Raw genomic sequence first — 9,197 nt, 5'->3', positions numbered from 1 at the left:
ATTGTGTGAATGTATATGAGTGAAGTCTTTGAAGATCACCAATAAGTTGTCCACCAGTCAAAGGCATAGATAAGCACAGGTTAGTTTAGACAGTAGAGGTGGTGCGAGGTTGGAGAAAGTCCGTCCCTCCTCTTGGCCCTCTGCCTCGGACGTATTAACTTAAGGATATAATCAACAGTTCAGAAGATGTTTGTCAAAAAAAGCTTTAGATTTTGCCTTTACATAAAACACACATATAGACTGAAGTGGCAGCTGAGTTAGTGTGTAAGTGATTTTCATTTTACACAGTAAACCAAATGTCTTAAAAATAAGGTTGCAGCTAAAGCGCCATCTAAAAGGGCGACATATGTTTTTTCTTTTTATAATTAAAATTAGGAAAGTTAGATCTGTTGTTTGTTGACGTTACTCATAGATTCATAACCAAGTTACAAAAACACCAAAAAGTCCAACGCATATAAAAAGTCTAAACCCGTGTTAAAATGGTAAAAAAACAAAACAAGATTTCTAACCCTAACTCATGAAAGAATAAAGTTACGTTGAAACCAAGCACACCATTGTTTTTCTTGTGACATTACCAATAAGTTTGATGTGTCACATGGCCCTCTTCCTATTGAAAAAACAAAAGTTGTATCCAAGATGGCTGACTTCTAAATGGCCACCATGGTCAGCACCCATCTTGAGGAGTTTGCCCCCTCACATATACTAATGTGCCACAAACAGGACTTTAATATCACCAACCATTCCCATTTTATTACGGTGTATCCATATAAATGGCCCACCCTGTATATCTGGTATCAGTTAAAGTGACTCTGATTAAAATGAAATAAAGTCGAGTTGTTCTTGTGCAGCTTTACTGACATTGTTGCATCTTACAGCAAAAGCCATGAAGCACATAAACCACTGTTTATAGGTATCAAGTTTCAAGTTTTATTGTAATGTACAGATAAACAATGTTGCCACATTTACCCATAATGAAATTCTTTGGCTCGTGCTCCTCAGCTTTACATGAGCATATAGAAATGTGCAGTTAAATCAAGAAGAAAATAACAGAAAATAGCAGTAATAATAAAGTAATAATAAAGTAATAATCAGTCAGGACAATGGTGCAAAGACAGTTATAAACAATGGCAGAACATTTGGTACAACAATGAGAAATATCCGTTTATATTACACTGTGATATGCTGTAAATAAAATCACAAATCCAGCTCTGTGCAGATGTTGCTTCTCTGTAATGCTCCTCTATATCTGTCACGGCTGCCGAGGCAAGCTGTGTGGTGTTGGAGGGGGAAAGGACCCAAAATGCAGGCAGTAGATGACAATGCTAGTGATGTTTATTTACAAAGTGGTGTAGTGGCAAAACAGGCAATGAGGGAGGACAAATAACTAAAGAAACCTAAACTGGGAAAACTAAGTAACAGACCTGAGATGATACCAAACGGGGTGGGAGGCAGAGAGACGCAGACGAGGAACAGGACACCGTGGAACACAGACGAACCGGCAACAAGCAGGAGAACACACGGGGCTTAAATACACACAGCAGTAATCAGGGGATGAGAGACAGGAGGGGGAGAAATCAGACACACGGGGGAGAAATCAGAGCGGGGACCTTCAGAATAAAACAGGGACGGAGAAACGACAAGAACTGAACACACTCACAAGCAGACATGAGACGGGACCTTCAGAATAAAACAGGAAACTCAGACACAGAGAACCAGACAAGACACTGAACTAAACAGACAGATTCACAAGCAGACAGTGTGACACCATAGACAGAACACAGAAGTGGGACCAGGGCAGGCACAGAACAGAAACCTAACAAATGGCAAATCATAACAGAATACATACTCAGAATACACAAAAGCATAAAGAAACACAAAACACTGAGTCGGCAGACTCAGGACCATGACAATATCAGGGTTATTTTTCATTTTTGGTTATGTTTGTATTATAATTCTGTGTCCTGTTAGCTGTATATTAGCTTTATAATAGATCTTTATTGTCAGTGTACAGTGTATAATGGGGGGCTCGTTCCGGTGAAGAGAGGGAATTAATTTTGGTGTAGATGGAGAGATCCAGGGTCTGTGGTGATTGGATGGGCAGATAGGAGTCAGTGGTCTGAAGTGAGTGGACATAAGCCGGCTTAAACAAAAGGTAAGGCACATACCTGTTGAATTTTCCAAAATGTGCCAGATTGGACATGAGAAATTAAAGTCTACTCACTGAAAATTACTGGGGAAAGTCTGTTTTGATTTTGGTGATAATGGAAGTAATAAAGTACAGTACTGAGAAAGTTAAAAGCGGTTGGAGCCGCTGAGAGAATTAAAACGGTTGGAGCCGTTGAGAGAATTAAAGCAGTGGGAGCTGCTAATTTAGTGTGCTAGGGAATTTGGTTGTTTTGAGGGTTGGAGCCCTATGGGTCATGGACTCTATTTTGTGATGGTCATTTTGTGGGTTGGAGCCCCTATGTCCACAAGGATAGGTCTGCCTGATTCTTACTCCTGTGTGGGAGTGTAGATTGTTGGTTCAAATTATTCTAAATCTTTGTAGAACGACAGCGGCGTCTGTTAAGAAGCGCATAGCCCGGACGTTGCGATCCCTCCTCGATGCGGACGCGCATTGTTGACCTATCGGCGAGTAGGGTTAGCTCGGTTTGGCTTGACCGTGGGGTACAGGGCATCCTGAGATAAGCCAGTGGTTGGACCACTTTACCGTTTGGAACGGTATCTGCGCTTTTTTGGCTACCTGTAAATTAAGTTAGGGCTAGAAATGTGGACGGAACGGTTGGAGCTGGTCCGGTGAATTGAGCAAAAAAGTCTAGGACTTATCGGTTGGAGCCGTTACGTAAATTTATCAAAATTATATAGGTGTTAAGAGGCCTGAAATCTGTGCAGTTGTAATTTAAGACGTCTGTAATATAAAATATGAGATCTATGAGTAGGATCAGTCTCTGTGTTAGTCATGCACAGCCGGATGTGCACTGATTGTGTGTGTAAATGCAAATGAGCAGCAGTGATGGCGCAGAGAGGGTGGTTTCAGTTTTCGAGAGGACTGAGCTTTTTGCTAAATGCCTGTATATAAGAGGTTGGTTTTGCTTATTATGAGAGTGTAAATACAGTGTGAATATATTAGTGTGGATGATTAGAAAATGACTGAATTTTGATAGATGTATATATTTTGAGCCATAAAGGCTGGTGTGTTTTATTTTCAGTTATGTGTGTCTGGTGAGAAGTTGTGTGTGAGACGATGAGAGGTTTCAGTCTTTCTTTTTCTTTTTCTTTTGACTTGCTCTGTCTGATCATGGAAGGCATGTCCAAGATACTCGTATGAAAGCGTATTTTGAGTGATTTTAACCGTGTGAATGCTGTCAGTATTTGATTTGAATGTCTCTGGATGATTTGTCGGAGTGAGTGAAAAGGGAGAAGTTTGAGAGAGAGAAAGGCAGTGCGTGTGAGACGAGTTATGGCGTCTGAAAGAGGTTAGAGCATTTAAAAGGTGTGTATGGAATAAAGGAGTGTGAAATATATTTCTCGTGTGATGAAAAGTAGGATGTGCTAAAGTTTGAAAGTGCTTTTAATTCAAGAAAACAAAAACAAAGGAGTTAGATTAGTTTGAGGAACAGGAAATATGGCTCTGTGTAACCAGGCTGCTGCAACAGGAAGTATGTGTGTGTGTGGGACAGGAAATGCATGCCCATAAAAAGGGAAGCTCACGGTGACAAGTGTGCACCCAGAGTAGAGAGAGAGATTTAACTCTGGGCAGATGAAGCAAAAGGGAGGTTTTAAGATAAAATGAATATGATACTAATTGTATGCTCTAGTGTGTCAATACAGGTGGGCGTCTTTCAACTTTGCAACCTTGAGTTCAGCAGCAGAAAAGTAGATTAAAAGAATTGGGAGAATAAGCCAGTTTTGGCTCGAAATTGTGCGGCTGGATCTCTCACTTTGTCCCTGAAGCGGAGAAGAAGTTCAAAGGACAGTTAATCGCCTGATGAAGACCGATAGAACATCGTGGATTTGAATACAGCAGGCAAACGGCAGTGCCACTGATCCATTAACCCTGATGACGACTGACGACCAGCAGCAGCATGTAAGAGTAATGTAACATGTACTGTGAAAATACAGGCTGGGCAGTTGAACAGTGGGATAAAGAATTGTGGAAGAGCACTGGACATTGAGTGATATTTTGCCATGCTGGGACTTAATCTGAAAGAAAGACTGTAAAGAAACAGAGAAGAAGACAACAGCTGAGTTGAGACTGTGTTTGCTGGAGCTTTGAAGCCCGAACAGGACATTGTGCAGAGAGGACCAGTGAGAGATGAAGCTGGACGAGTTTGACTATGAGAATATAGGATATAATTGGATTGAAAATTGAAACCTGAACTCATGAATTGTTTAGGGATGTCCACCATAGCATAACAAAGAGGTAAACATTAGAAAAGGTAGGAATAATGAACGAAAATAATTGTCATTACCTTAATGAATAGAAACACACATACAAATTGTTACATGTGAGATTATTTTTGAAATGAATCAGAAGTGAGATAGTTTGAATCTAAAGCTCAGTGGTGAAATGCATAAATTAAATATGAATATATAGGATGCAATGAAGAAACAGCTTACACGTAGTGTACATTAACATGAATACATCACAAGGCAACGAAGAACTCAATGAATTAATTTAATGAAGAAGCAGTTTACACCCAATTAACATAAAATGCAGGGAAGAACACGCTTACATGCATGGCATAATTGGTGTTTCTGATCAGAGATAGAGAAATGGGTTATTTAACCACTGGTGATAATAATGAAAATGTCTTAGTTTGTTATTTTCAGGGGGTAAAAAGCAGACCCAGGCCAATTCTCCAGATGCAGGAGTCTGAAGAAATTACAGGTTAACATGAATGGATATGTTAAGGCAAGTTTCTGGTTGAATTGTTCACAGCATGATGTGTCCAGGAACCTGAAAAAGCAAAGCCCCAGCTCCTGGCTGAAGACCAGGAGGGCGGTAATTTAAGGTGGGAAATCAAAATGTGGGTTAGTAACTCGGGAAAAAAAAACTGACTGCTTAACTGGAGAGTTGGGAAGAAGTCTGGGAGACTGTGAAGTCATAGATGCAAAATAACATATACCCATACACACACAAACAGAAAATGCATTAACCTTATAAAGACAAGCTCCTGAACCTTAATGAACAGATATTGATTAAAACCTGGCTAAGAACATAAGCATATGCAATGAAGATCTGCTTGCTGCTTGTATGAGTGAGAGAATGGTGTGAATGGTTAATACAATTGATGGAAAGATTTAAAATAGATGGAAAAACAAAAGAAAAGTGTTTATAAGAGTGACTCAGGAGTGCTCTTGCACTGATTGATCAAAGTAAGTGATTAGTATAGAAAGAAAATGAAAATAATTCAATCATGTGATAAAGTTTAAACATGTATTCCTCTTGTTAAGTTGGCTGTTGAGCTGTGGGTTTATGCAAATTAGCTGGAGTGAGTGAGTGACAAAGACACTTCCTGTGTGCGTGTGTGTCGGAGGCTTTCGGTTCAGTTCAAAGAGAGAGAGCAGTGGCTGTTGAAGAGTATTGGGAGAAATATATAATGGTAAAGTATCAGGATATTTGATTACGGTGGTCAGGTCTGTTCAGAGGGGCAGATTTGGACAGGAAATTTATAATTTAAGGATGATATGTGGTTGAAATTGGTTTTTATCTTGTGCTGAATGAAAACGGTCTTTGATCTTTTGACGAGGTTTTCGTGTGTTGAACGGGTGAAATTTAAGATTGTTTCAGATTTTGAGGCTGTTGTTTTATTTCCAGAGAGGGTGTTTAATTAAGACATGGATATGTCTGAGAGGGGCCCCAAAATTTTTGTAGTAGTAAGTGCACTCAGGAAAAAACCTGTCAGGTGATTTTGTTTGGTACTTTGATGAGCTAATAATCAGCTCTCTTTTTCATTTTTGTTCTAAGCAGGCCTGGAAGAGAGTGAACAGACGGGCGCTGACAAATTACCAAATCACGAAAATCAGGTGGGCATTACGGAATTATAATTGATTACAATCAGAGACTGATTGGCGGTAGTCTCTGTCTAAAAAATGGGTTGTATCGATTCAATCCAGTCAAAAGTATAGAGAATTATTTTCCTAAAAAGGAAAACTAAAGCAGAAACAAATGCAAATGATTGAGCTCATTTTGCTGATGTGGAGCATCTGATGACGTCGCAGGAGGCTGCAGATCAGCAAAAATATCATGTGTGAATGCAAGTGAGTGAATGTGAGTGACTGGACTAAGGTGGGAATGAATAAATGTGGACAGATTTATCATGTGAGGAAAAGAAAGGGATGCTTTGTTTTGCTTTTGCCATAGGCAGGACAAGTGGGAGACTTAAATCTGGGAGGCTGATTTTGGGATGCTGATGTTTGCTTTGAGAAAATTTCTTTTACAGGGGGTTAGATTATGGGATTACATTATATTGTTGGGAGAATGCAAAATGCTAAAAGGGAAACATTGGTTGAGGAGATTCAAGTTACCATTAACTGAGGTAACTCAGGATTAAGAACTGTTTTGTTTAAGGTTATTTTGTGTCATGACACAGATTGGATCATATAGGGGAGAGTTGAGTAAAGGTTTTGTTTTCAGGAAATTCCGAGGATCCAGACTTTCCATGGAGCAACGAGTTGGAGAAGATTTGACATGATGATTAAATTGATTTTGTTCTTTAAACACAGGTTTTCAGGGCTGAAGCAAAACACGGAGAGGAGAATTGCTGAGCTGTTCTGGGAAATGAAATGACTAACCTTTTTCCTTTTAATTTGTTAAGCTTGGGTGGAGCATGTTGAGTTTTTGCCACATGAGATGTGTCAAAAAGAGAGGATTTAAGATTTAATGTGTTTAATTTGAAAGGGTTTTACTAGGATTTTATAATGATTGGGGTTGTTTGATAATCTAGATATAGTAAAACTGAGGATTTGTTAAAAGAAAGGATTAAAATGAACTGAATTAGGTTTAGAAGATAAAATGCGGTGTTCATAAGAAGTTGTATACAAAACTTAAAGGGGAAACTGTGGGAATAAAGGATATGCTTTGGGAAAATATAGTGAACATTTTATGAGTAGAAAATGTGGATTTTTCTTTTGATTTTAGGATAAGTTGTAACAGTGACATAATGCTAGAATGTTGTTATAAGGTAGGCTTTAGGGTAGAGGAGAGCTTTTATGAGGATGTTAAAAGTCTCGCTGACTCAAATGAATAATATTGGAGATTATATATGTAGAAATGATTTTTCATACACATTGCATTTTTTGTGCCTTTGACGGAGTTGTGGCTCAGAGAGTCGTCTCTTGAGGGTCATAAACTTTTGGTTAGCGTTATGATTAGCCAATCTACTGTGAGAATGACCTGAGTTTTGAAGGATTGCACGCTTACAGACATATAGAGTTCATCAACACACAGGACAGTATTGATTTGAGGCCTAGGGCCTGAAATTCCTTTAGCTTTTAACTGAATTTGAGTGGCCCAATAACAAATGACAGAAAGAGGAACTGAATAGGAGTTTTGCTTGTAACTAAACTGAGTGACATATAAAATATTGAGATAACAGATGCAGCTCTAACTTAGTCCTCTTATATAAAATGCAGTTACAGAATAACAAATGCTTGTTGAAGTAAAAAAGTTGTTGTTTAAAACAGAAGCAAAGGGAGAAAGCTTATATATTTTGGTTAAGTCTGATAAAGTTTAAGTTAGGGAGTCATTACATTAAAAGCAGCAAAATGAAATAAAATGATAGATTCAAACAGGTTATTACCCAGAAAATGGGAGTTCAAAATACTGTTAGAGTTCAGTTTTTAGCTATGATGAAGTTTATCTAGGAGTAATTAACTATGTGCTTACACTTAGTGATTAAAGTGGTCGTTTTTTCTTTGATCCTTTTAGTAGAATAAGCCCTTATAATGATTTTATGATGATTTTGCTGGTGAGAGGTGACTTTAGATGAGAGGCACTTGCAGCAGCAGGGACAGTTTGTGCACAGGATGTTGATGATCAGATAAGGAAAAACAGGAAACGTATGTCAGCAGTGCTGTAAGACTGTTAGAAAGCTGTAGATTGAGATGAGTGATGTTTAAGATTATATAGGAATAAAAGTCAAAAACCAAATATGAAATTAGGTTCATGTTTTGAGAACAATCGAGGAACAGAGTAACTTAGAGCATAGTAGGGAGAAAGTGTTTTGTTTCCTTTGCAGGTGGCCAGATTTCCACTAGAGTGGGACCCAGAAGAGGAGCAGAGACCACTTAAGCATGAAGTGTTCTCAAGTGGGGCGGGCATTTTATAACTAAGACCACCTAGATGACATGAGGTTGTCTGACTTGTTAAGTCACAGGATGCCAAGAGAGGGTCAGAGCTAGAACAGTGATCCTAAATGTCCATGATGTCTGGGATGGACAGGGGAGCAGCTGAATGGGCCAAGGAGTGACCCTAACACACAGTATGGTGACCTCTTGTGGTCAAGAGGTCAAGAGAGGAGTGTCAGGAATAGAAATATTGTCCTGCTATTAGTTGCTGCTATTTTTATAATCATCATTAACATTTCAGTATTAATAGTGAGGTGGCATTTAGATGCATTCAGATGTTCAAATATATGGTTATAGCCTTTATTACAGGTCCAAAGAAGAACCATTTTAAATGGTTCTGTTGAATCTATAATTTAAATGTTATTAATGCTTTTATGATCTCTGTGTAGAGGGCAGAGACAGGAAAATACTCTCTGTGCTAAAATGAGACAGGAAACGAAACGCGTCTGCAGAGCATGTTTTGCAGAAGTGAAACCAAAAGCAGAGCGAGTGCAAGCCGAAGAGCCAAAGAGTTAGTATGCATTTATCTTTGATTTAAGCTTTTAGTAGAGGCTTTTGATCAAAACATTAATTCAGTAGAGTACACCTATAGGGATCACTGATAGGGAAAGTTCAAGTTGCTTAAGTTAAGGTCAACTAAGGTTCAGAAAAGCAGATGCAGTACAGACAGACAAATAGTGAGAGGTCATGACACGTACGCAGTACACAACATGCACGCGCCCTTGCACGTGTACGCACTCACACACACACCATAACAGATCTATTTTGGTAGGGCAGAAATGCAGAAGTGTGCCGAAGTACTTAGAGGAAGTGCACCCGACAAGCGACAGCGAAGAGGGAAGCAC

The sequence above is a fragment of the Oreochromis aureus genome, linkage group 16 (assembly GCF_013358895.1).
Source record: "Oreochromis aureus strain Israel breed Guangdong linkage group 16, ZZ_aureus, whole genome shotgun sequence".
NCBI lineage: Eukaryota > Metazoa > Chordata > Actinopteri > Cichliformes > Cichlidae > Oreochromis > Oreochromis aureus.
Note: the sequence above shows the minus strand (reverse complement) of the source record.